Source organism: Microtus oregoni, unplaced genomic scaffold, assembly GCF_018167655.1.
Source record: "Microtus oregoni isolate MIOR12 unplaced genomic scaffold, Mior012 000054F_ref0000373, whole genome shotgun sequence".
NCBI classification, from domain to species: Eukaryota; Metazoa; Chordata; class Mammalia; order Rodentia; family Cricetidae; genus Microtus; species Microtus oregoni.
Genome location: NW_024543830.1, coordinates 3,618,056 through 3,645,892, shown reverse-complemented (window position 1 = coordinate 3,645,892; position 27,837 = coordinate 3,618,056). Strand labels below are relative to the sequence as shown.

The 27,837-nt window shown below is 45.1% G+C and overlaps 1 non-coding gene and 1 pseudogene across 1 annotated transcript; one reads left to right on the top strand and one right to left on the bottom strand.

The window, feature by feature from the left end:
• Positions 1–6,370: 6,370 nt before the first annotated feature.
• Trnag-ccc lies at positions 6,371–6,441 on the top strand. The gene has a single exon. It is a non-coding gene; the product is annotated as a tRNA-Gly (tRNA).
• Positions 6,442–7,946: 1,505 nt separating this feature from the next.
• Positions 7,947–8,097, bottom strand: LOC121438109 (annotated as a pseudogene).
• Between the last annotated feature and the right edge of the window lie 19,740 nt (positions 8,098–27,837).

Genomic DNA, 27,837 nt, shown 5'->3' with positions numbered 1-27,837 from the left:
CCTCTATTCAGGGAAGGTCGTCCTCTTTGACTGAGTGCAGCTTCTGGAGGGACGCACATGGAGCGGTGAGGGAGGAAGGGGACACCCGCCTAGCCATCCAGATCAGCCGAATCAACCCTGGCGATCAAGGGGGTTACAGATGTCGCAGCCAGATCGCCCTTACATCCAGCTGTTCAGCTCTTTATTAGACTATCAGGTGTTTTACACAGGCAAAGAACCACAGCTTCACAGAGTTAAACAAATGCAGTATAAACAAAAGTCACACACCTGAAAATAATAATTCTCCAACAGTCCCTGCCTGGCCTACTGGAGTTTTTGGCCACAGGGGACAACCACCCCATATTGGAAGGCATGTACTCACAATGATTGTGAAGGGTAAGATCCCAGAATATTTTGAACTATATAAGAAGATGAAATATAGGCAGACATAATGGCACAACTTTTTTCATACAATGTATTTTTATTGTTTTCCCTCCCATGACTCCTCCCGAATCCTCCCAACCACTCACGTTCATGCCCTTTCTCTCTCACATTCTTCAAAACAAAACACTGAAAATAATAACAGATAAACACAATAAGACAAAAAAAACCACAATAAGACAAAAGATGCCAAAACAAAACAAAAAGTCCACAAAACAAATGAGAAATTCATTTTTGCTGGACAACTATTTCTGAACACGGGCCTGCTCAGGAGTGTGGTTGCTATGCCCAGTGGTGTGTCGTTGGAGGAAAAGGACAAACTACTTGACTTTAGAGTTAGTGAAAGCCACGTCAGACTAGACAATGGGTGAGTAGCAACAGGAGGCACAAATACATAAAGGATGAATAATGAGATTTGAAATCAATTCGTAGTTCTTTAATCAATTGGGTTTAAGCTGAAGTAGTTCAGAGAGGGAAAGAAAATAGCGTTAATACATGCTGTCAGAACAATTTAACACGGTGTCCATGGTGGAGAGCAAAATGTCATCAACTTTATTTCTGTAGAACACTATACATAAACATGAATTTGAGGCTGTGGGTATAAAGTAGTATAGCGCTTGCCTAGCATGTACAAGGTCCTGGGTTTGAATCCTAGTATCATCCAACTTAATTTGATGTGTCATAGAACAAACCTTAAAATTTTACTGATAAAGTACTTAAAGGAGATGGTGATACGTTGATATACAAATGTATGCTAAATAGCACCTAAGAAAATATAAATACAAAAAATGGAGCTGAATTTGGAAATCTGCCTGAATCTCAGATCTTGGGAGGTGATTCTAGGAACATCTGTGAGGCTGAGTGCCTGCTGGCCCTAGTGTAAGGTTGCCACCTGCTGGCCGCTATTGTAGATAATGGAGTGGAGGAAGTGGAGAGGGAGAATGTTGTCTCCCCTCCCAGAGCTTGAGAGAGCAGTTCCCCGTGTTTGTGCTCTGCAGAGCAGAGGAGAGCATTGGAAGGGACGAGCTCAGAGCTGGAGCAAAAGATCGCCGGGCAGAAGGACGATAGTGCCGTATCTCGGATTCGAACCGAGGTTGCTGCGGCCACAACGCAGAGTACTAACCACTATACGATCACGGCGAGCCACACACACGGAACAACACGGACGTCACCGGCGCTTGTACAACTGGTCAAGCCTCGATTCAGTTCCGCCTAACACTGACCCTGGCGCCCGCTTCTCCCGGGATGCCTGCGCGGTAACTCGACTACCCGCTGCTCCGCTGGAAGCGAGCGGGGCGCGGATGGATCTGTTTCTAGTTATCGTCTCCTTTGAGTGGCCTGTGACACCGAATGCTGTGGCTGCGGCAAGCATCGAGCTAGAGACTTCCTCTTGCTGCAATGACAGAAAATACTCCTGTTTTCTTCTGTGGTTCAGTTGGCTAGTGAGGATGTGTGATGAGATGAAGGTAAAAAGTTCCGTCCTCGCCACTTTCATTTTCTTTTTGTGCTTTTGTTCGCAAGACATTTTCATTGCCTTCCAAGTCTTTGCTGTGTCTGGTGCACTTCGAGAAGCTACGACCAGCCTGGCCTACACAGTGAGTTCAGCCAGAGGTACACAGTAAGACCCTACTCAAAACAACAACGGGATAATCAAAAAAGAAAAGTTAAAAGTCATTCCCTGGGATCCTTTCAAAGAGCCAACGAGGAAACCCGCTGCACACAGACTCTTTGAAATATAAAAACAGTCATCGCAGTCACCGGCACTCTCGGAGTTCTTCACAATGGAGGCATTCTTTTTTTTTTTTCTTTTTTCTCTTTTCTTTTTCTTTCTTTTTTTTTTTTGCCATTTTTCTGTGTCAATTTGAATTAATTTGGTTCTGACATGAGCTTTGGTTCCCATTCTTGTCCCCATGTCTTTGACCAATGATCTAAGTTTTTCTGGGGGTGAGGGAGCCCAGTTGCCCTATTTTAGTGTTTATATATTTTACTTTTTAAAACATTCATTAATTTTTTTCTCTCCTTTGGAGGTGTATTTTCTAAAACTCTTAATACTTGCTATAGGGTTGTCTGACATCCTTTTGTTTTCCACAGACCATGTTTAAGTGACATTCTTCCCTTTCCAATTTAAGCAGTGTGTCATCTCTCAGTGAAATATTTCAGCACCTCCGGAAATGCCCTTCTTTAGATGAATTATTTTTTAAAGTAGGACCTTATGTAGCCCAGGCTGGCCTCAGTTCCTTATGTGTAGAACATGGCCTTGAACTCCCCATCTTCCTGCCTCAGCTTTTCCAATGTTGGGATTTCAGGTTTATGCCTGAATTTTTTTTTATCAATTTTTAGAAGATAAATATTATTTTAATAAGTCTTTTTCTATTCTGCCAGCCAGCTCCCAAATAATGATATGGGTTTATTCATTAGGAGAGCTCAGCCTACAGCTCAGGCTTGTCCCACTAGCTCTTAGAACTTAAATTAACCTACAATTGCCCTGTGACTTCTTACCTCTCTTCCATCTTGTACCTTCTGTTTCCTCTCTATGTCCTCTGATGTCTCTCCAGAGCCTAAGTTCATCTCCTCTTCCTCTCTCTAGCTGGAAGTCCCACCTAACCTCTCCCTATCTCTCTTTCCTTCTCTCCACCCCCCACTCTTCCTGCCTAGCTACTGGCTCTTTATTAAAGCAATCAAAAGGCACCTCGGCAAAGACACATCTTCACAGTGGACAAAAAGATTATAGCATAAAAGATTATGTTATAGCATAGGTTTTCCTTGCTGTGTCCTCTTTTACATGCCGTCAGATGGAGTCTTAGGAATTGCAGAAAGAAATCTGACATGCGTTTCCTCTCTGTTCCTGTGCATATACAACACTGTTTTCCCTGGAGTTGACTACAGCCTGTCTGGGGCTTATTCCGCACAATGACTCCTGGACTGAGTTTCTCAAGTCTTTGCATCTCTTCCTTCAATTGCAACAGGCCCAGACCTCCGTTAGCCCACTCCGCTCGTAGACAGCTGCGCTTGCCAAAATGAAAACAATGACCTAGTCCATCAAAGTCCACAGGTCTGAGAAAGTCTCTAAATGTACGAACCTTGCTTTTCAGATTCTGTGGTTCTGCTTCTGGCGAACTGTTCTTGTTAACTTAGGCGTGTCACCCCAGAATGAGGTTTTTGTGCTTAAAAGCTCACCCTGAGAAAGGTTCCATCTACACTGGGATCCTGAACACCCAGTGTGGTCACCACCAGCTCCTAATCATGACTTCCTTTCTTGTTTTTGTTTTGTGAGACAGAGCTTTTCTTGTGTAACAATTGTTATGGAACTCATTCTATAGATCAGGTTGTCCTCAAACTCACAGAGACCCGCCTGGCTCTTTTCCCCAAGTACTATAATTAAAGGCCTGCACCACCATGCCTGGCTTACTAATGCCTTTCTATTGGTCTAAACCCACGTCTGAGTAGTGTTGGAGAAGGGGTTGCTTGTTGGTTCCCGGCTACCTGGCTAGCTTAGACCCGAAATAATCACGTAGAAACTGTATTAATTAAATCACTGCTTGGCCCATTAGCTCTAGCTTCTTATTGGCTAACTCTTATATTAATTTAACCCATTTCTTTTTATCTGTATATTGCCATGTGGCTGTGGCTTACTGGCTAAAGTTCTGGTGTCTATCTCTGGCAGCTCCATGGTTTCTCTCTGACTTTGCTGTTGTGTTACAAGCGGCGGGGCTGCGTCCCTGGCATGCGGCCGCCCGCATGGCTAGCTTTACCCGAAATAGTTATACAGAAACTGTATTCTTTTAAACACTGCCTGACCCATTAGTTTCAGTTTCTTATTGGCTAGCTCTTACATATTGATCTAACCCATTTCTATTAATCTGTGTAGCCCACGAGCTGGCTTACCAGGAAAGATCTTAACCTGCGTCTGTCTGGAGTGGGAGAATCATGGCGACTCCCTGACTCAGTTTCCCTCTCCCAGCATTCCGTTCTGTCCACTCCGCCCACCTAAGGGTTGGCCTATCAAATGGGTCTAGGCAGTTTCTTTATTAATAAGAAATCACTCCCACATCACTTTGCCCTTCTTTCTCCCAGCATACATCCTAGCTTTCCCTGCCTAGTTCTGTTCTTCCCTGCCATAGGCTCAAAGCAGTTCTTTATTCATTAAGCAATAAGAGCAACACACAGTCAGAAGGACCTCCCACACCAGAGTAATCTTCTCTGGCAGATACTCCACACTATAATCTTTGCCATGGCTGGGGTTTTCAGCCATTGTTTCTTCAAACATTTTTCCTTCTCCTCTACCCACAGTTTTCATGAGGCCCAGTTTTCCCATATTAGATCATTTAAGTTTGTCTTAGAATTCATGAATCTGTCCATTTTTAAAAATTCTTTTTTGTCCTTAAATCTCAGTTTGAATATTTTTTTTTACATTTTTAAGTTTTTTATATATGTATAGGGTTTTGCCAACATATATAAATGCACAACCCATGTGTGCCTGATGCCCTAGGAGGCCGGAAGAAGGCACCAGACCCTGAGACTGGAGTAAGAGTTATGGGTGACTGTGTGGATGCTGGGAATTGAACATGGGTCCTTTGGAAGAGCAGTCAGTGGCCTTAACCCCTGAGCCATCTCCAGCCCCAGATTGGACATTCTCAATTGCTCAAGGATATATTTCCCTGATCAGGTGGTCTGCGATGTGTAACTTGCGACTAATCCCTCTAGGGAAGCTGCCTTCTCTAACATCTTACTTTTAATCTCTGCTGTCTCACTTGGTTGATTTTACACATTCTGAATCTCGTTTTGAAGATCTGGACCTATGGAATTTAGGCATAATAACTGAAAGTCCTGTCTCCTAATGCTAACCCCAGGACATGTCTGATTCTGTTTCACTGATGGAAATGGCTCCCTGGGCCTTGGCATGCCTGGTATTCCATGGTTGCTTCCCAGTGATGATAACTGAGTCCTTGGGGTTGGCACAGGACCAGAGAAGACTGACTGAAGTCAGCCCACCTCCCTCCTGCAAACAGCTTGTCCAACAGAAAGGGGAAATTTGATGGTCCCAGACATTTGTTCCTCATCTTTTTCCTTTTTCTTTTCTCTTTTTTTTTTTTTTTTTTTGACAGGGTCTCTCTATTTTGTAGCCCTGACTGACCTTGAACTCATGGAGATCTGCTTCCCAAATGCTAGGATTAAAGGTGTAAGCCATGCCCAGTGCTCTTCTGTTTTCTTTATGACTTGCTTTTGTCTGTGTTGGATGTGGGGATGCATGTTCTCTCCGTACAAGCAGAATTATCATGCTGACAACCTTCTCTATTATTCCTCGGATTGGTTATTTTCCTTGTTGCTTTGACCAAACACCTGACATTAGGAAAATTAAGAGAGGAAGGGTTCTTTTGGGCTTACAGTACAAGGGGACACAATTCGTAATAGAGGTGAGGGCAGGATGGTGCCTGAGATGTACTGAGTACAAACCAGGAAGCATATGCAGAGAGGAAGTAGGCTCAGGCTTCGTTCACACCTCTCCCTCTTCCTGTCTACTCCAGTGGACCGAGAGTGAGGCCTGCCCGAGAAGGGTGTTCCTCAGTCTGTTCACACAGATAGGGTGTGGTATAGAATTGTCCCCAGGATCTACGTCCAGGGTGTTTCCACGACGTCTGAACTGAGCATGGTTTGGACACTGGCAAACTTAAAGGGAGGCTTTTCAGAGCCACGTACGAGTTTGGAACCGGAATTAGCATTTCCTTTCTAATGAGCTGAAAGTCATGCCCCGAAAGTCCTTGAGTGGCAAATCTGGCCCAGATTTATCACAGTCTAGCATGTAGGAGGACATGTGTTTCCTCGTCAGGACTGGAAAAATCAAAAAGTCATGAGGAAAACGTTTACATAGCTGTTTTCAGTAAAAATTCACTGAGACACGTGGTTTCTCTCACCTTTTCTCAATGTGCTGTCACAAAGCCTTCTTGAGGATGCATTGGTGGTTCAATAGTAGAATTCTCGCCTCCCACGCGGGAGACCCGGGTTCGATTCCCGGCCAATGCAACTTGTTCCTTTCTCCTCTTCTGCCTGCCACCCTCGCAATTTTTCTGTGCGACCAGAGAATGGACCAGTACTCTATCCTTTCAGACTGATTTTGGAAATGTTAACAGTGAACTTAATTAGCAATGGCTCAAACAGCTAAGTACTCTCATTTGTCAATGAGTACCGGCACAAATTTGTGAATATCGAATATCGCTACCACAGCTGTAATTAAACAGAGTCTTCCTGTTTCCGTTCAGACACCTTACCCTGAGGTTTTTATTCTCATAGCAGAAGATGACTTCATACCGATATTCTGGGCAGGAAAAAGAGACTAGGATGGGCAGGCAGAAGGTATGCAAACAGTTTGTTCAGGGAAGAGTACCATCCCCAGAGGCTTCTGCCTATCTGCTCTAGACTGTAACTGAGTTATAGGGTAACACCAGGCTGCAAGAGATCCAGAAAAGGGAGGTGACTGTCAAGTTTATTGGGGTTAAAATGGACTGTAAATCTGGATGTGGTAGCACACATTTTTAGTTTCAGCATTCAGGAAATTAAAACTCAGCAGAGACAGGAGAATCTCTGTGAGTTTGAGATCATCCTTACCTACATAGTGAGCTCCAGGCCAGGAAAAACTGAAGAGTGAGACCTTGTCTTAAAAACCACAACAAAAGCCTTTCATGTCTAGGAACCCTGTCCCTAAAAAGGAAAAAAAAAAAATTCTCCACCACCACCACCCAAAAACAACAATAACAAAAAAGTAAGAAAAAAAAGGAAAAGAAAAAGAAAAAAATAGTGGAATGATTTGGAAGGCTTTTCATGTCTGTGGATCCTGTCCTGGTTTTTCTCAGCATCCCTGAACTGCAGTTAATGGAGCCAAATAGAAGTCTCAGAGCTGGATGTCTCTCACTGCAACCATCCTTTCTGATGACAATTTTGTAGAGGACAGCAACTAAATAGTATCCTAAACGCAGACTTGGAAAAAAATAGGTTAGAAGACACAAACCGCAGAGCCCTAGGACTATTGTAATGCCAACTACACACTTGGTTAAAACTTACAGTCCCCATCAGGATTAACTCAGCATTCTCTCAACCCACATAAGGATTCTCTTCCGACCTCTACGGTACCAGTGTTACAACTGAGAAGTATTTCATGTACAAACTAGGCAAAATATTCATACACAAAAGCTTCAAAAGCAAAACCTTTGTTGGTTTGTTTTATTACGTTCTCATTCCAAGCGTTACAGACCAGAAAAGACAAACAAAACTAGGCACTTGCCAGTGACAGAAACATCTTTACCGTCTTTGGGGGACGTTAGGATTGCTTTCGCTCCTTTTGTACACATCAAACGTACGCCCACACAGGACGTTAGATGGAACTCGGATTAATATGACCACCGCAAGGAAAAGAAAGCAAGGAGAAGCGCATCCACAAGAAAACACGTGTCGAGCAGTGCTGTAGTTAAACATCAGCCTCCCCCCCCCCTTAAACCAAATCAGACCACCTCTTTTTAACTACAAGGAAAACTAGGGGAGAGAGCGAACACAGTTCCCCACTGCCACAAATTATGCAGCCCGCACTTGGGAGCAAAATCGCAGAGATTAGCACACCCCAAGTGCAATGGGTGAGCCTCAGCCTGGGAAAGCCCACCCACCTGATCATGGTGTCTCTCCTGCTTTCCCCCTCCCCAGCCCCGACTCAGCCCCACCCACCCTGTGCTCTGAACACGCAGTCACTTCTCCGCATGCGTGTGCTAGCTTTCTTGGACGCACATTTATGTTCTAAGTCTATCTGCCACCTACAGCCCGGCTTTTCTTCCCGCGTCGTGAGAAATCTCCACAGTCTCCAAAGAGATGCAGACCCTGAGGCTCATGCGCGCCACTTACCTGCAAACATCATGCCCCTCTCGCAATGGGTGCTGCTTTTAGTCTGTGGGTTTACCCTCATGACATTTTCGCTATTTTATTGGCTCATTGGCCGTGATAAATTTTGAAATTTTGCTTTAAGGTTTACAGCACCACCTTTTACTTTCCTACAGCCTGTGCTCAAGGACTGTTCTTCCTTCCCCGTGCTTATGCGGTTCTTACCGTGAAGTTTGCTTCTTCCAAGTTTGTAGACCCCACAATTTATTGTTACTATTTTTGTCTAAACAGTCAATTTTTAAACTTTTTGTTTTATTGTTTTAAGACAGGGTTTCTCTGTGTAGCCTCGGCTGTCCTGAAACTCTCTGTAGACCAGGATGACCTCGAACTCAGAGATTCTCCTGCTTTTGCCTCCCGAGTGCTGGGATTAAAGGCCTGTACCACTACTTCCTGGCATCAGTAATTTTGCCCCCAAACAAAATTTCAGTAATAACCTCATTTTTTTTCCTTTCTTTTTTCTTTTTTCCCCAGAGACAGGGTTTCTCTGTAGCTTCTGAGCCTGTCTGTCCTAGAACCAGCTCTTGTAGACCAGGCTGGCCTTGAACTCACAGAGATCCACCCACCTTTGCCTCCCAAGTGCTGGGATTAAAAGCCTGCGCCACCACAAATGCTGGTAAGAGATGTGTAGCACCTTGCCTGACTTCCAACAGTAATACTGGTGATAATAAATACAGGGACCACATCCATGTCTGTGATGAGAAAATATCTAGATAAATGTGCTTCGCTCTCACTACAAAGAGAACATATTTATCTGAGAAGTTGTTGATGTCAATTCTCGAAACAGGAATGGCAGCACCCACATTAATAATAACGACAAATACTAAGAAATCATTTCTTCCACTGAGTCCTCAGACTCCACGTCTCAGCCTCAAGTGTCCTTTAATATTTGGGACCCCGTGTGAAGCCAGCGCTCCTACCAGTCTGCTTTACAGTCTAGATCTTGTCTGTGATTTTTGCCGGGGAATAAGGCAAGTAGACAGAATGACAACCATATTTTTTTTATCTGCAGATTTGTTAACCATTAAGGAAGCCAAATAAAAGAAAATTGAACTTGTCAAGCTAACAGATGCTCTCAGGACAGTTAGCAATGGACAGAGATCACCTCTGTTTCCAAGTCCTAACAATAAACTCAAACTGGGGCCATCCTCTCCTCGTGCTATGGGTTTGAAACCACAGCAATACAATGTCTGGGCTTTCTCTGAGGGTGCGGGTAGGTGAGGGTAGGTGCGGGTAGGTGCGGGTAGGTGCGGGTAGGTGCGGGTAGGTGCGGGTAGGCGCGGGTAGGTGCAGGTAGGTCATTATGGCCCGGAAATGTGTTGCTCCCTAAGGTGACGGCCATTGCTTGGTCTCAGCTCTCGGCCTGAGATCCTTTTCCTTGGCCCTGTTTCATCTCTGTTGTTAAAAGTGAGGCAGCAAGATGTGAGGCATGGAAACCACAGACATGACATCTGAAGCATCCCACAGCCGTGAATGTGTACACAGGAAGGATGTTTATTAGAGAGAGGAAAAGACACGTGCGTGCACAGGCCTGGGGAGAGCTGGTGCTGAGAAGAAAATACGGAGTGGGCGAGTTCAGCTTTGAAACCGCCTAGCATATGTGCATACTGACGTGGCTTACATAGCTGTAGCTTCTGCAGGGTAGATCAAGATCACACAGGCTTTGAGGCCCTGGATGGCTATGTACGTTGCCACAACACTTGATGGTGCGTGCCTTGCTTTGGAACCCAGAAGTGCCAGTGCTTCAGGTGTCTAGACATTTTGGCAGAACTACGGGTGATAGAAATGATAACATTTCACCCTTATATTTATTATGAAAATTGGGAGGTTAAAGGTAACAGATGGGCAGGAATGGGGCATCACGTCTAACAAGACTACTTTCTGCTGATGTGGGATGCTTGACCACGTCTTGGGGTAGCTGGTTACTTCAGGGTTTCCTGGTCTTTGGGGAACTGGCTGACAGGCAGCTTGGACCTGACAAGATGCTGGCAATGCTGAAGATTGTGTCTAGAAAAATTTTTTCTCCTGGTGATAAAATTTGAGATCCTGGTGATTGAGGGAGGAAGGTCCCAAGATGGAAGGGGGGGGGTCTCCAGAGTCCCCAATAAAAAATATATGGCACAGACCTAAACCAACAATTCTCAACAGATGAATCTTAAAATGTCTGAAAGACACTTAAAAATGCTCAAGTATAACATCCTTAACCATTAGAGAGATGCAAATCAAAACTCTGAGATTCCATCTTATCCCTGTAGGAATTGCCAAGATTAAAAACACTGTTGACAATTTGTGCTTAAGAGAATGTGCGGAGCCGGGCGGTGGTGGCGCACGCCTTTAATCCCAGCACTCGGGAGGCAGAGGCAGGCGGATCTCTGTGAGTTCAAGACCAGCCTGGTCTACAGAGCTAGTTCCAGGACAGGTTGCAAAGCCACAGAGAAACCCTGTCTCGAAAAACCAAAAAAAAAAAAAAAAAAAAAAAAAAAAAGAGAATGTGCGGTAAAGGAAAAAAAAAAACTTCTCCATTGCTGGTGGAAGTGCAAACTGGCACAGCCACTTTGGATACTAGTATGGTGATTTTTCAGAAAATTAGGCAACTATCTACCTTAAAACTCAGCAATACCAGTTTTGTGCCTATGCAACAAAGATGCTCAACCAATAAGGACATGCGCCAAACTATGTTTATAGCAAAATTACTTTGTCATAGACAGAATTTGGAAACTACCCAAAATGCACCTCTTCTACAATATGTTACCTGAGAGGCATCACCCTTTACAATAGCCATAAATACCATAAAATATCTTGGAGTAGCTTTAACCAAACAAGTAGAAAATTCTATATGATAAGAATTTTAAATCTTTCAAGAAGAAATTTCAGACACCAGAAAATGGAAAGATCTCCTATTCTCTTGTGAAGGTAGAACCAACACAGCAAAAATGACAATCTTACTGAAACCTACAGATTCAATGCAATGCCCATTAAAATTATAGCAAAATTCTTCACAGACCTCAAAAGAACAATCTTCAACGTTGTAAGAAAAAAATACTCAGGGTAGCCTAAACAATCTTATAAATCCTGTAAATCAAGGAACTTCTGAATGCATCACAATCCATGGTTTTAAACTTCACTACAGAGCCACAGTACTGAAAACACATTGAGAAGGTATGAGGATCAAAAGAACTGGTATCAGTTCACCTTGGGTATGAATCCACATGCCTACTAACAGCAGATTTTTGACAAAGAAGCAAAATTGTGAACTGGAAAAAGAAGCATATTTAACCTGCTTGTTTATTTTTAATTGTCCTGAAGCTGCAGCTTTCTGAGGCTACTTTTTCAAACCTGCCTTTCAACTCCCTGCTGAAGCCAGGCCACTTGGCAGGGGGCAGGACACAGGCTCCCTCCGTCTGCCAGCCTGCCATCACAAGCTCTGGTGTGTATAGTCATACCGATTTTAAACTTTGTTTTTTTAATTTTAACTTGTAATCGTAAAATTAGGAGAATTCCTGAATCCTCTCCGCTGTTCTATTAGACGACTCTGGGCTACCAACTGTGTGGGGTAAAATTTGTTCTCTAAACGTACTCCCGCAGGTGGGTTAGATTCAGCTGGTTACTGTGTGCCCCCGGCACCTGGCGTCTCAATCTTAGCAGTAACCTAGGCGATTCTTGGGCCAAATGCCATAGTTCCTTTACTTCTCCTACCTGTTTAGCTAGCGATAAAAGTTGCATTTCTGCGGCTAGCATGCTTACAGGCTCTAAATCTCTCTGCCTCTGTTTCTGCTCCAGTTTAACTCCCTTTAGCTATCAACATAGCTACTGAATACTCCTTCCTTATCCCATATATGAAACTTATTATTTACAAATTTTTGCTCCTGATTTAAACTTCCCACTTCTCTATACTTCTTGAAACTCTATTCTTTATTTCTGAGTGCACATTACTCACATATGCACCTGTACTGCAATTTTTTTCTCGTGGGTTCCTCACGTTCTCCTCTGTACGTTTGGTCACTTCTTCCATGTTTTTTGGGGTTCACCAATCAGTCTCGCATACGGGCACCATTATGTCAGGGTCTGGTGCTAGCCCGGAGCCTAAATTATTTCTCCTGGACCTGAGGAGAGGCGTGGGAATAAACTCACAACTCAAATGGCTTTATCGGGAAGGAGATTCTCAGGAATCCCTCATGAAATCCTGAGTTCACATCCTGAAAATTCCTCTGCATTTTTTCTCCAAATAGACTTATATACCAGAACATAAACTGAGGGGGAAATTCATTGGCATTCTGCTTCCGAGGTAACCAGGCGAATGTCTCTGGTCTCGTCCCCACCTTTGACCACACCTTTCTATGCCCATTTTGTCTCCCTATCTTCCTGCACTGATGCCAGCTCTGTCACATAGGTCAAATTAGCATCTCTATCCCAAGCATCCTCCACATTACAAAGAAGGAGCAGAACAACATTAGCATATCCTGACCCTTTGTTAGGGAGGTGACCACCTCCTGTGCTGCAGGTGCAAACTGTGGCCTGGGATTCTGGTCGCCATACCATGTAGAAATATGGGTCTACAGTATGGAATATGAGAATGCCAGGGAATGTTAAGAGCCTTAGATAAAGTTTGAGAGATCTGGGAGGTAAACCCTGGACCATTATCTGACTGAAGAGAGGTTTGGATTCCAATCTGGGGCTATTTTCCTGGAGAAGAACATCAAAAGCTATCTGGACCCTCTTGTTAGTGGCAGGAAACACTTCAATCCACCCAGACATGGTATCTAACAAAACCAAGAGTTATTTAACCCATCTGACTGTGGGCATATGAGTAAAATCAAGCTGCCACTCAGTCCCTAGAAGGGAAACCCTGACCTGGTGGGTGGGAAAAGGGAAGTTACCATACTTGGACTTGGAATCTAACCTTTGACAGATTTTATAAGACACAGTGATCATTTTTAAGAACTTTAAGTCTTCCAGGTGGATTGGAGATGAGCCTTGACAAAGTGAGACAGAGCCTGACTATTTGGATGAAGAGTTGATGTAGGTAGGACAGAATTGGCCGAGTGTCAGGTGGTGACTGTGAGAATGTGGGCCGTACTGTATGAACCCCCTGAGGTGATTGAGGTAAGTCTGGGCCTGGAAGGCTGCTGCCCTGGCTGCTTGGTCAGCTTGGTTGTTTCCCTTAGAGATGATGGAGTCTGATCCCTTAGAGATGACTAGATTCTGATGAGACCATCAGTGAATAATTCCTATAGCTCTGCGGAGATGGGAGGCCTTTAACATGGCCATAATGTAGCCTAGTTAGTTATGGATCCTCCTTTTGTTGTAAGAAGCCCTTGCTCTTTCTAGATAGCAGAGTGGGCAGGGAAAATAACAAAGCCAATTTTTATTTGGTGTGGGAAGAGAGGGGACCCCTGTGGAAACCTCCACCTGCTGTCTGGTTTATTTGGGAATGGGGAGAATGGGACTCCTTTCTTTTTTTCTTTCTTTCTTTTTTTTTCAAGACAGGGTTTCTCTGTGGCTTTGTAGCCTGTCCTGGAACTAGCTCTTGTAGACCAGGCTGGCCTTGAACTCACAGAAATCCGCCTGTCTCTGCCTCCCGAGTGCTGGGATTAAAGGCGTGCGCCACCACCGCTCAGCTGAGACTCCTTTCTTAATAATAAAAAAAAAAAATGATTATGGACAGCAAGTCACCAAAGCACAGGAAAAAACGGGTAAACTTTACACCACTGGCTAAAGATATGCATATCACAGGGCAACCAATATGTAATTTGTAAACACAAAACCCTAGAACCAAGTTATTTAAAAAAACCATTTGGTGTGGGAATACCAAAATAAATCCAAGAGATGCAGGTAAGCAGCATCGATGGAAGGAAGGCTCGGGGCCACTGGTTTGCTCCACAGTTCTTCAGAAGGACCACAGAGCAGTGCGTGCCCTACCCAGGTGCCCCAGCCACCGCGGAGAGGAGGGCGATGGAGGGCTTTCATGTGCTTGGGGGAAATACTGCACCTACAAGAGTGGCATCGACCCATGGACTTCTCAGTTAGTGACTGCCCTCACCATCCAACCAAGGCACAGATGCCTGCACTCGGTACTGCTCACAGTGCATAAGCTTTGGAGAAATCACTTCTGCAGAACAGGCTGGTCTAAAGAAAGCCACCCGGCATGAGCCAATCTGAACTTGACTGAGACTCTGGTGAGCACCCACCATCAGGCGCGAGGCTCATTGCGATACTATGAGTGGTTAGTACTCTGCATTGTAGCCACAGCAACCTCGGTTCGAATCTGAGACACAGCAATCAACATCCTTCCCATCTGGCATGCTGCTTTCTTGTCCCCTGCACCCCACACCTAGCTAATGTCTTGACACAGACTCCAGCCTCCCTAGTTCAAGTCCCGCAGACATGGAGGAACTCAAACACTATTAGTACAGTTTGCTGCTTGGAGTCTTCACTGTCAGTCATGCTGTCTCAGGTGGACTCACAAAATCACCTTCACTGTCAATCAGCCTAGGCCCAGGGCATAGTAAGCACCATCTTTGAGCAACACCCCTTCCCCTGATTTTGGTCATGTCAGCATGATGCAGGGTCTGAATGTTCCTATCTGGTATTTGTCTTAGTAATAAGACGTTAGTGGGAAATCTTGTTTTCTTTGTCCTGCCCTCCCTTTATGTGTCCTCCCCCCATTACTAGTGATGGCTCCTAGTAATGGAGTCTCAACTGGCCATCTCCTTCACCAGGCAAGGATTCCAGTGGTAGGACCTGGCTGCATTCTATTCAGTTGTTGGTCAAGGGTGCCCCATGGAAATCTCCAAACCACCCAGGCTGCTGCTAAGACACAGGACAGGGCTGCTCTCCAGAAATTGCCAACAGGACCCATTGCTGAGGTAACACTACACATGGAACATGGGGAAGTCATCTGGGTCATACAGGAAGCTGCATCCCTACCTTCTAGTCTCTTGGGTGAGGGAGGGTACTCTGAGTGCTATTCAAAGAGAAAAGCAGACATCAAGCAACCCAGTCACAAAACCCTTGACCTACAAACTGTCCTGCCTACAAAATATGAAGGACAACGGTGGCGCAGAACTGTGGGAATAGCAAACTAGTGTCTGAATTGACTTAAGGCCCTCTCCACAAGAAAACCCACACCCAACACTTGCTTGTGTAGCCAAGAACCAAAATAGATAGATAGATAGATAGATAGATAGATAGATAGATAGTAGTTAACCCAGAAGTAGATAGTCCAGGCACCTAGGGTAAAACCTTTTTTTTTTTTTTTTAATGAACCAGTACTGTTTGGTTGTTGAACTTAAGTCTTCAGCCTTAATGGAAACTTTACTATTTTTTTCTGACACAATATGAACACACACACACACACACACACACACGCACACACACATCACATAGCATGTATGCAATCTTCATGGTTATTTTGGTACCTGAGGAGATCAGAAAAGGGATGAGGACCCCCAAGATCTGGAGTTAGATAGGTGTGAGCCTCCATGTAGGTGATGGGATTCAAACATGGATCCTCTGCAAGAGCAGCCAGTGCTCTTAACCAAAAACCTATCTCTTTAGCTGTTTAATATGAAGGCTTTTTCCCCTCTGTGTAGCCCTAGCTAACCCATAACTCACTATGCAGACCAGGCTGGCCTGGAACTTAGAGATCTGCCTGTTTCTGTCTCCTGAGTGAAAGATGTATATCCCCAGGACTCTGATGAACATAAATGTTTTTATTGTAGTAATATGGGGCGGCAGGGCTGCGTTCCCCACACCCGGCCGCCCACATGGCTAGCTTATGCCCCAAAATAATTACACAGACACTGTATTCTTTTAAGCACTGCTTGGCCCTTTAGCTCTAGCACTTACAGGCTAACTCTCACATCCCGATCAACCCATCTCTAATAATCTGTGAGAACCGGTCTTACCGGGAAGATTCTCGCCTAGTCCATCCTGGGTTGGAGCTTCATGCCTTGAGCGGGGCATAGCATCTCTCCCAGGCGTCTGCTCCAAAGAGGAGAGCTGTCGAGTCTCTGAGCTCACTTCCTCTTCCTACCAGCATTTTGTTCTGTTTACTCCTCCCACCTATCCTCTAACCAATAAAATGGGCCAGGGCAGTGCCTTTATTAGCCAATGACCTTCCTCCATCATTTCCCCTTTTTCGGTTTAAACAAAAAAAAGGCTTTAACATAGCAAAATTACGTATAACAAAACAGTTATCAAGTAAAAGTTACAATAATCTTTATCATAACTAAGGAAAACTATAACTATAACTAACTATTCTTAACTCCATCAAAGACTCCAGAAAGATATAATATTACCTAAGTAAGCAAGAAAAAAGCAACTTTTAAAACTCTAGAAATGACAGAGACATCTCGCTGCCTGGACAGTCACCCAAAGTTCCTCTGTACCGTTGGGGCATCCATCTTCAGCCTTCAGGCCCATGGTATCCAGCAGACATTTCCATAAAGCAGGAAAATTCAAAGTCAGTTCAGTCACTATCTGTTGTGTCCTGCAGAATGTCTTGCAGACTCTTTCATGAATCAGGAACCCCGAAAGATCATCTCACCTTAGGCAAGTTCAGTAGTCCTCTCTCTGCGGGTTCTCTGTGTCCAGTTTATGCAATAGTCCAGGCAAGAGCAGTTTCTTGCCCAAATGGCTATCAAACTCCATAAGGATCCTCTTCGATGCCCATCTTCCTCTTGAAGTAGATTGGTGCTGCCAGGAGCAGAGTGTCTCATTGTCATGAAAAGTCCTCAGTTATTAAAACATTAAATGTCCTATTCTGTAATCTTTGAAAGACATGAAGAATGTCTATCTAACTGAATTACATCTCTATATATCTAGAAAATCTAACTAACATAACTACAAGCTTTACTATTATCGATGATTATCCATTAACAACCTATATTTCTTAATTATACAGTACATATTTAAATGAACTACACAATCACAATACCTTAATCAAAATCAGAAACACTTATACATATAACAAAATTGACCTTAAATCTCTATCAATAAAGCAAAATCTATACTAATGCAAATTATTCATATCTATATCATATCCCCCTTTAAATGTAAAAGAACATTTATAAACATTTTTTGGGAATTTGGGTGCAGTTATTTCTCTCCAAACTGCTTCCTGCTGAATGGGGGCGTCGTTAATTAGGTCTTTCATGGTATAACCTGTGTGCTAGTTTCATCTCAGTTGGCAGTTGAGCGAAGCAATTTTCTGAAGGTGTTCACACCAACCCTTCAGGAGGGCGTGGTCTATCATACCATATCGGGATAAATGCAATCCACAAGGTCTGATCCTCTGTGAAAACAAAAGAAGAATCTCTTTTCCAGAGTATCATGTCCTTAGATCCAAATTCTGAAATCATACCCTCATGATATCCGTTCTGGTTCCACTTGGCAGCCCATATAATGAAATGTCTCTCTGTACTTAGCTCCTTCACAGTCAAAAGTTTTAAAGAAAACACAATGTACATAATCCAGACTCTCTGTGAATTTTCCATTTTTATGTGGCTTATTTTTCTTTATTTCTTTTAATCTCTTAACTATCTGTACTCTGTCTCTTTAAAGACTTTACTTTTACTTTTTTAAACCATTAACTTTATTCTCTATATTCTTTTTCTTCTCTCTCCCAAGCCTACGTACATTCATCCACAGTGTGACTCATTTAGTGGTCTGAATCTGTCCTATTGTGAATCTGCAATTTTTTACTATCCAGGGGCACTTTTGATTTGCGCCTTTAAATCACTAGGCGCTTAAGAATCTAAGCTGTGACATTCCTAGGTTAACTTTTTGCTTTTTGAGCGTATATCTTTGACCTGGAATATCTCTGTAGACCAGGCTGTCTTTGAACTCTCAGAGATCCGCCTGTCTCTGCCTCTCAGGCAGTGGGATTAAAGGTGTTTGCTACTACACCTTGAACTCACAGAGATCTGTTTGTCTCTGCCTTCTAGGCACTGGGATTAAAGGCGTGTGCTACCACACACAACAACTCTCTTCCTTTTTTTTTTTTGTTTTTTACTTTAAGAACTTCAACTTTTAGTCTGCATATATTTTTAACACACTGTAAACCATTTAAAAATTTTCTTTGTCTTTGAATCTCTCTTTACTGTATATCTCTCTTTTTCTGACCACATGAATCTTTAATTTACCAAGCAATCTCAGTAGGACTAAAGGCGTGGCTTTGCCAGCTAGATCCAGTCCATTCCTTAGCTTTCCAGCCTCATGGCTGAGGTACTGGCTGTAGCCAGCAAGCGAGCTACAACAGACAACACTCAAGTCCTCTCTCGGTAGCCGGCCCTCCTGCCTCAAATAGTCAGAGTTTGCCCTGGCAGGACGGCCCAGAAAGCCGGCATTTTTAAACGGCGCAGCTTTTTTCCTGTTATGGCTGAAAACCGAAAAGCATGTGTTCAGCTTTTCGTCAACACCGTTTAAGTGTTTCGTGGCAGGACCTCTTAATGAGCTGCAGGCTTTGCAGCTAAAGCTGAGTCAGGAAGCCTCTCTTAGATGAGGCGCTTGCTTGCCTCTAGCAAGCAGAGTAGAACCGAGAAATTGCTGCTACCAAGAAACCAGGCACAATGCTTTCATTTTGTTCTAGAATTACTTCCCAAGCTGTCTCAGGCTTTATGTGGAAGCAGTTGTCCACGTGGGCGCCATATGTAGTAATATGGGGCGGCAGGGCTGCGTTCCCCACACCCGGCCGCCCACATGGCTAGCTTATGCCCCAAAATAATTACACAGACACTGTATTCTTTTAAGCACTGCTTGGCCCTTTAGCTCTAGCACTTACAGGCTAACTCTCACATCCCGATCAACCCATCTCTAATAATCTGTGAGAACCGGTCTTACCGGGAAGATTCTCGCCTAGTCCATCCTGGGTTGGAGCTTCATGCCTTGAGCGGGGCATAGCATCTCTCCCAGGCGTCTGCTCCAAAGAGGAGAGCTGTCGAGTCTCTGAGCTCACTTCCTCTTCCTACCAGCATTTTGTTCTGTTTACTCCTCCCACCTATCCTCTAACCAATAAAATGGGCCAGGGCAGTGCCTTTATTAGCCAATGACCTTCCTCCATCATTTTTATGGTAGTGAAGGGTGGCTCTAAAAATAGCTGATAGTTTAATTGTGTGTTTATCACAATTGAAATAACTGTGTGTGGGACAGGGCCTTGCTATGTAGCCCAGGCTAGTATCAGTTTCCTGCCCCTGCAGCCATTGCATTTTGTGTGCTGGGCTGACCTGTCCACACCTCCACAATCAGACTCATTCTCAAGGACCACCTGGGTGTATGGTAAAGCAAACATCACACAAGACAGACTTGACACTCATGGGGCCCATGAGAACCCCATTTCTTCTGCAGTGTCTGAACACCCACTGAAAGGTAAAGTTTCAACTCAGGACCCTCAAGACCAAGTTCTTAGCACACAAGAGACTTATTTACCCCAGAGGAACAGAGGGCAGGAAAAAGAACGAGATATAGGAGATAGGGAATGAGGGAGAAGGGGACAGGGACAAGGGAAGGAGACAGGCATGCTTTCTGGAAGCACAAAGGACTGGCTCTTGATGGAGAGGAGACAGACATGGCACATAGGAAAATGGTGATTAATGAGGGTAAAATGGGAACCCCCATGTTAGGATGAGGTCTTTAATTTTAATTGGGCAGGTAGATTTGGTAAGCCAACTGGGGCTTTGGATGACTGGACTTCAAGACTTTGATTGCTGGACCTTGTTGGGTGCTCAGCCTCAGAAGGAGGAAAGGTCCTGGAGACAGCAGCCCTCCAAGACTGTGCTGGGCCACCCTAATTATCATCTGCCACCAACTCTGCCACCCATCTCTCCATCTCTCATGGCAGATCTCCCGTCTGGGGTCACCTGCCTGTGTCCTGAAAAGCCAGCTCCCCTCTTTAAATAAATCTCTGTGTCTTGACAGCTCCCATGTAGCCCAGGCTGGCCTCCATCTCACCATACAGCTAAGGCTAACATGCAAGCTGTGATCTTTTTGCCTAGATGGCAAGGCATGTTTACATGGTGCTGAATTGGAGCTTGGGGTTTAATGTCCTAGGGAAGCCCTCTACCACCTGAGCTCCCATCCTGGTCTGTCTGTCTTCTTTGAACCAAAGTTTCTGTAGTCCAGGATGGTCTGGAACTCCTGATCTGCCTATGCTGTTGTCCCCAACACTGGCATGACAGGCTTGTGTCTCACACATCTTCCTTCCAGTCAATGAACAGCTCTCCAGCATCCCAGGGTCTGGTGTTGGGTCACTACCATGAGAATGTGTCCACGAGGAAGGTGAATGACACTAACCACCTGGGGTGCCAGGAAAAGGTGCATTCCCACAGTCACACAGTTATTAGGCAGCCTGGACAGGACTGATCTGTTCAGACCATTTTTGGCTGCAAATTCTTGCATGGAACACTAGTGGCATGGATGAGGCCAGGCCCTCGGCATTGCTCGGGGTCCTCCGGTGTCGGGAAAACCATCTGCTATAGCAAAGAAGGACTCGTCAGAAATATCTGAGGACTGGAGAGACCCACAAATCTATATGTCACAATGTGTCTTTGACGTGTGGAAGTGGAAAAGCATGGAATCTGCAAGAACCAGACACAGCTGGAAGGATCCAGGAATACGAGGAACATTGTGGTTGGACCAATGTGAGGGGAATGTGAGCCACAGGCCAGCTGGGGCTAGTTTGGTAACAGAGCATCCAGTGTGGACATGAGAGGAAGCAAAAAGACAGGGTCAGATCCTGAGACTCCACAAAAGTGGGAAGGAGCTGGACAGCCACTACTATCAGACAGGGACACTGTGGGGATTGATGGAGAGTCTGGGAGGGGCAAGGTCCCATGTAGTGGTATCTGCAGATGTCAACAGTGGCAGAGGTTATATCTGGAGAACATGCATTCCAGGCTGACCATGGACTGGCTTCTCTTTACAGGGACGGTCAGGATGCGTAGAACGGTGGTGATGGCTATAAAATACCTGTATGGTGCAACAACTCTAAGTCTCTCCCCTTGCCTGCCCTTCCTAAGCTCTCCTAATGTATCTTACACCAAAGCTAGCAGCGCCACCTATGGAAGAACATGGGAATTGGAGCAGTTGCCTCCAGAGAAGGAATTTGGCTTTTGTTTGCTGGTTGACACAGCATAGCAAGGATCTACATCTCGTTCTGCAACGGAATTGTGTGATTATGTGCAGGTTTTTCTATTTACATATGTGTGTGAGTGTGCCGGTTTTCGTATTTATGTATGTGTGTGTGCTTGTGTCTCCATCGCTAATGCCTCCTCTAGATGGCGCACACTGACCTCTGTTCGACACTACTCTTTCTTCACTCCATTGATTCAAGGTTGGGCCATCATACTCTTTCTACGACTGTTTGCATTCACTATCTGAAGGCTCCGCTGGGCTCAGTGGTTCCAGATAGACCTGCCAAGAGCTAGTCACATCTTCACTACCAACCACATAGCTTGAGTGAGCTCTAGTGACACTCTGAGTGAAATTTTCATCACTTCCTATGTGTCTTCTCTTTGTTTTGAATCCTCCAATCTCTAAAAGTCTGAGGATCTGCACCAGTGCTCCTTCACATCAGAGACCTCATCTGTTCTACTCCCTTTATCCTGACCTCATTTCTAAGCATCCTTGTTTCTCACGTTACTTGAGTGTGGATCTTCAGAAGGGAAAAGCCATCCCTGGGCAGCGGTTGGGAAGTGAGCTTTCAACTTCTCACATAAAACGTGAGCAGCATAGGGATAGATTTCCAACCATAGGAAGAAAATGTCCCTAAAGGCTTCCCCGGTGTCCCCCGAGAGGCTCTTGGAAATGGCACCTTAGTTTCAGGTCACTTTTGGGTGAAGTAGTTAGCAGGGGTTAAGAGCTGTATCATATGACGTCAGCAGTCCCCCACCTGGACATTCTACTGTATCCTGGAGAGCCTGGAATTCTGTGATGTCACCTGTGTTGTGGCAACGCCAACTGCCCTTGAGGCATTCGTTCAGTGCCTGTGTGGTTCACCCACAGCCATGCTGACACGACTCAACAGGCTGCTTGGGAGACAGGATGGAGAGCGCAGGGAGGCCAGAGAGAGGCACAGGGAAGATGGCCTTCAGTCTCCGAGTCACACATCAAGGAATAAATGGTTCTGGAGAAAGCGCAGTGAGTCCTGGGCAGGGGACAGGGATTCCTGAAGGATGAAGGCTTTAGTTGATCCTTTCAGGAGTGGGACTCAGGAGGTGGGAGTTCCTGGGAAGCGATGTCCTCTTCTGCTTTTCTGAGTTACTAAAGAGCAGGCCCAAAGTCGAGGATGTCGGATGGTGTGTGTGGCAGAGAGCCAGGGATGGACAAGGCTTCCACTGCTGTGCTGAGGGCCCTCTGCTTTCCCTCGGCCTCTGCGTGGGAAGCACCGAGGGACCACAGTGGTTCCAGTTCCAGCCCTGCCCTTCACCGTCACTGGATTTCTTTTGCTTGTGTTTCACTAGAAAGAGGGAGAGTAACGTCCCCCAGACAAGCTCCCAAATAAATCACACACAGAAGCTTCTTCTTTCTTCTGAATGCCTGCCCTTAGCTTGACGTGTTTCTTCTCAGCTCTCCTTGACTTAAATTACCCAGACTACCTTTTGCCTCTGGGCTTTTATCTCTCTCTTCTGTAAATCTTACTTCCACTCTTATTCCATGGCTGCTGAGTGAGCTGGTGTCTGACCCCTGGAGTCCTCCACTCTTGTTCTTGGGCTCCTTCTTCTTCTCCTCTCAGAGTTCACCTACTATTTATACTCTCTGCCTGCTAAGACCACCTATCCCTGCTCCTATCTCACAATTGGCTGTCCATATCTTTATTAGGACCATCAGGTATTTTAGAAAAGCACAGTAACACAGCTTCACAGAGTTAAACAAATGAAGCATAAAGGAAAGTTATACACCTGAAAATAATATTTCCCAACATTGATGGACATATCGAGCAATAGTGATTGGGGATGGAGACATGGCTTATGGGTCCCAACTTGAGGATAGTTGTTCTGCTCTCTGTGGACTTCAGTGGGTTCCATGCGTTCCCTCTTCCTCAGGCTTCTTCTGGGGACTCAACATGGTCTCTCTTGGTCCTGTACCATCTAACTGTACAAATTCACTGATGTTTATCTACCTACAGGGAGTACTGGAAAGGCACGGACCTCAGCCTCCCTCACTGAGCAGGAGCAGCAGATGAACAAGGTTGATGAACTGAGCCTTCAGCTCCAGATGATGACCAATGAGAGGAACGAACTTCGTGCAATCCTGGCCAACTATACCAACAATGATTTGAACAACAGGTAGTCATTATGTCCAGTTCTCTGGTGACTGTCTTGACCCCCCTATGTCAACCCCAGCATTCCTCATGTCACCTGAGGCTGCACCTCCAAGGTGTCCTCCTTCCCAAACTACTTTTCCCGAGTGCATCTGAGAGGCAGAACTGAAGCCGGGGTAGGAGTGAGATGGGGGCACAGGCTGTTCTGCTTCCTCCCAATGAAAAGCAGAGCCTGCGTCCTGAGTCACATTCTATGGATGGAGCACCAGTGTGTGAGCTCACAACACGCATTTCAAAGAGGCCTGGACAGGTGGTGGGAGATGCTGGGTGCTGAGTTCATGGGAGTCTTTGTATTTGACTGGGGGATTTCTAGCTGGTTGCTCTGGGAGCAGGGCCTGATCCCACTTGGTTTATCTCAGTGTGTGACTGGAAGACCTGGAGCTCATCCCGGCATCTCTCTGCTCTTGTTCCTTATACTCTGAGATAATGCCACCTACCTGCATGTCTCTGGCATCCTACTTGTGTATGGGTTTATGTGTGTGAAGAGCTAACAGGCCCAAACATTGCCAATATGGCAGTGGCAGATTTTGCCCTTTTCACTTCCCTCTCACTTGATATAACGTTAATTCGAATTTCTGAAATTTGTCCTCAAGGTTCATACCATTATTTGTCCTATGACTCATTCCTGAAGCCAAACACCAAGGTCCAGCAATCAAAATTCACTATTTGGCTATTCTGGCTAAGCTGTCCAATCAGGTCTCACCAACTCATCCTAGCACAGACTTCCCCTTATCTTCTTAAAAACCCACTGCTGAGAAAAATACCGGTTGTTTGCTCTCAATTCTTGCCTGATTCAGAGGCAGGTACCTATTCCATGATTGCTCTTCTGAGTCCATAAATCTCCTTTGTGCTGTGGTGTCTGGTGTGTTCTGTACTGTCTCTGAGGGGTTCCCTGACAGTGTGTGTGTTCATGTGTGTATCTGTTCAGATCCTGTGAGTCAGAGATTGGTGGCAGGGCTGAGGATCTGTCTGACTCAGAGTCTCAGGTGATATAAGTGCTCAGGCCCTGGAGTCTCATTTTGAGCATCCCTGCCCTCATCCTTTGTGCTCGCCTTGGTGACTGAATGGAATTCCCTGGGGGAGTTTATAGAGTCATTGTACTGTACGGTCTCCTCCATGGAAATCCTGATTATGAGTTCTGAGTATCCTTGTGATAACAGGAACACAGAATAAATATTTTTTTTCTGAAGACAGGAGACATGACATCAGAGTTTTCAGGTAGGCCCAGACCCATAGCACAGACTCCTGGGACATCTTATAAAGAGCTAGTTTGTTTCTCCAGGCCTATGAGAAAGCTCATGTAGCCCTGTCTGTCTCCATCCTGATGCTCTGCCTTTCTGGCCCTGGAGCAGTTTATCAAGTCTAATAAATATCAACAGGTCTTAGTACCTAGGATTCAGGACATGACATCTAGTGCACTAGGATAATCCAAGACCCAGCCGTAATTCATGTGTTCATGGGGTTCTGATGACTGTGTTCATGGGGTTCTTTGTTCCTGGTCCCATGCTCTACCACAGGCTGAATTCTGAGCTAGAGGAGCTGAAAATGGATCATCAGAAGGAGATGTCAGAGCTGGAGAAATTCCCCAAGGAAATTAGTGAGGCCTCTTCCCAGTGCAAGGAGCTGACTGAGAAGACAATCTCATACAGGTGAGTGTCTGATTGGATGGGACCCCGCACTTGGGAAGGACAGCTGCTGCACTTATTTCTCTTTGAACCAGAGTGAGGGCTGTGCTTCTAGCTTGTCCTCCAAGACTGATTTCTCCCAATTGCAAGGAGTCTGAGAGCCCCTCCCAACACTGGCCTGTCACCTCTCAGAACTTCTAGATAGAAAACATGGTTTGCACCATGAATGGTGTCTGGGACTTTAACAGGGACTTAAAGAGCCTGTTGATATGGGACACAGATGTGGAATGTATTCCTCTTGGGTCCTCTGTTCTCCCTCAGAAGGTTTGCTCTATACCTGATAATGTTCTCCCAAAACCATGATCAGTGTAGGACCGGCATGTGTTGGGGGTGCAGAATCCTGTTCTCAGAGGTACATCATCTTGGTGATACTGGCATGGCTAATGTGTTCTGCAGTCTGGGGCTGTCTGAGGACATAGAACCTTGCAGGGAAGGTGGTATTAGTAGGTAGGAGTGGCAGATGGAGGTGGACTGGAGCTCATCATTGTTTGTGATGGTTAAGCACCCTCCACAGCCGGCTTCTGAGGGAAAAGACACAGATGAAGGAAAAAGTGGGCATGTTGAGAGAGGACAACAGAAAGCTGCAGCAGGAGCAGACCTACCTGCAAGAGTCCTGTGAGGAGACAAAGAAGCTCTGTGAGGAGGCCCATGAGAAGATCTATGACCTCTTGACAAAGCAGCAGCAGGTAAGCTGAGGCAGCAGGAGCAAGCTGCCCACCTATCTAACCACACACACATATATGTACACTGTCATGTAACCGTCCCCTCAGTTACCCAGCTGACCACCTCCATTCCATCTAAAAGTTCATTTCTGGGATCGTCACAAGTCTTTCTGGGGAGTAACCTCTGGGAAGACACAACCTGACTGGAAAACAAACCATCCTGCTCTGGTAGAAGCTGCAGTTCTTTGAGGGAGACTTGTAAATCACATATCAAACACCTACATGTCAGTATGGTAGGAAGGGTTTTATCCTGGGAGCCACATAGGGAGAATCACAGAGCTTTGAGTGAGTGAGTGAGTGAGTGAGTGAGTGAGTGAGTACAAGGACCTGGGGATCATTTGTTTGCTAGAACATAATATTTTTTGTTCTGCTTAAGCTACCAGGCCAGAGCTCTTTGGATCTCCTGTCTCCTCACAGGTAGAGATTCCTATCCTTTTCTGTCTCATCTTATTGCTAACTGCTTTGTTTTATAAGGAAGACAAAGAACTATTTTGGAATTAATGTGTTTTGTAAAAGAAAATTCAAACCCCAGAGCTATTTTGAAAATAAAAAGTAGATCTTTCCTTTCACCGAACTGAGGCAACCTCCCAGGAAATGTCTCGTTTGTCTCATTGGCTTCACAACAAGGAACCTGCAGTCTGTCTCTTTGCTGACATTGTGATGCTCACTCTATCATGCGCATGGTTATGTCTTAGTACAGATCCCCTCATAGTTGTACAGAGAGCTGCATTTCAGAACAACACTGTGCTGACCTCACTAGGCTCCTACTGACTGATCTGAGGCTATTTTCATATTTTATGCCCCGTGTTATGGTCCAAAGTTGTTGGGTCATGACCATGGGTCAGTCTCATTCTCTAGTGCTATCAAGGTCTTCTCTGGAGTAGCCTGGGTAAGGTCCCTTAGGAAACTAGAATGGGTCAGCTTAGAGCTATCGAGAGGTTTCATGTGCAGCTTCTTCCTTTGGGACTTGGTCTTTTGTGGTCAAGCTCAGGTGTGCAGATGTTTTTCACTCACCTGTATGATCAGTGAGTCTTGAGAAGAAGAACTTTTCTGGAGGGGAAAGAAGTTCTGACTAGGGCAGAAGCCAGTGCTAAGAGCACTGAGAGACAGCACTGAGGACCGCTGCCTCCCCCTGCAGCAGGAAAGGTGCTGCAACATTGTAGTCTTTTCCTTTGCTTTTCTGGGTTCAGGAGGAGTGTGTGTGTGTGTGTGTGTGTGTGTGTGTGTGTGTGTGTGTGTGTGTTATTGTGTGTGTGTTGTGTTTATATGTATCTTTGTGGGTTTGAGAATATGTGTTTAAGCTTCTATATGTGTGTCCACTCATGGAATGATGGACATCTTTAAGGATGACGGAGACCAGTGTTAATAGAAAGTACTGTTCCTGCTCTGGTCAGCATCAGTTTGCATCAGTCACAGAGTACATGGAGCTCCCATCTTTGGCATGTCCACCCAGCTAAGTAGAACAAAGGACCACAAAACTCATGCAGCTAAAAGATTTTCAGGTGTTTGTAGAGACATAAATATTCATCTGCAAAGAAATCCTTTGCAGAAAACCAAGATAATGCAGGACATTGAGGTGAGAAAGAGGATGCTGAGGTGAATCAAGGTGCCTGAGAGCAGGAAAGCCTGGTTGAGGATGTGTGTCCTTCTCTGCTCTGGGTGAAAGGTGACTGCCCATAACGACTTCTGCATCCTGTTTTCTTCTCCTCATCATTGCCTGCTCCCATTTTCCTTTCACCTTTGTCCAATCTTGAGTTGGTTCACTTTGTTTCTG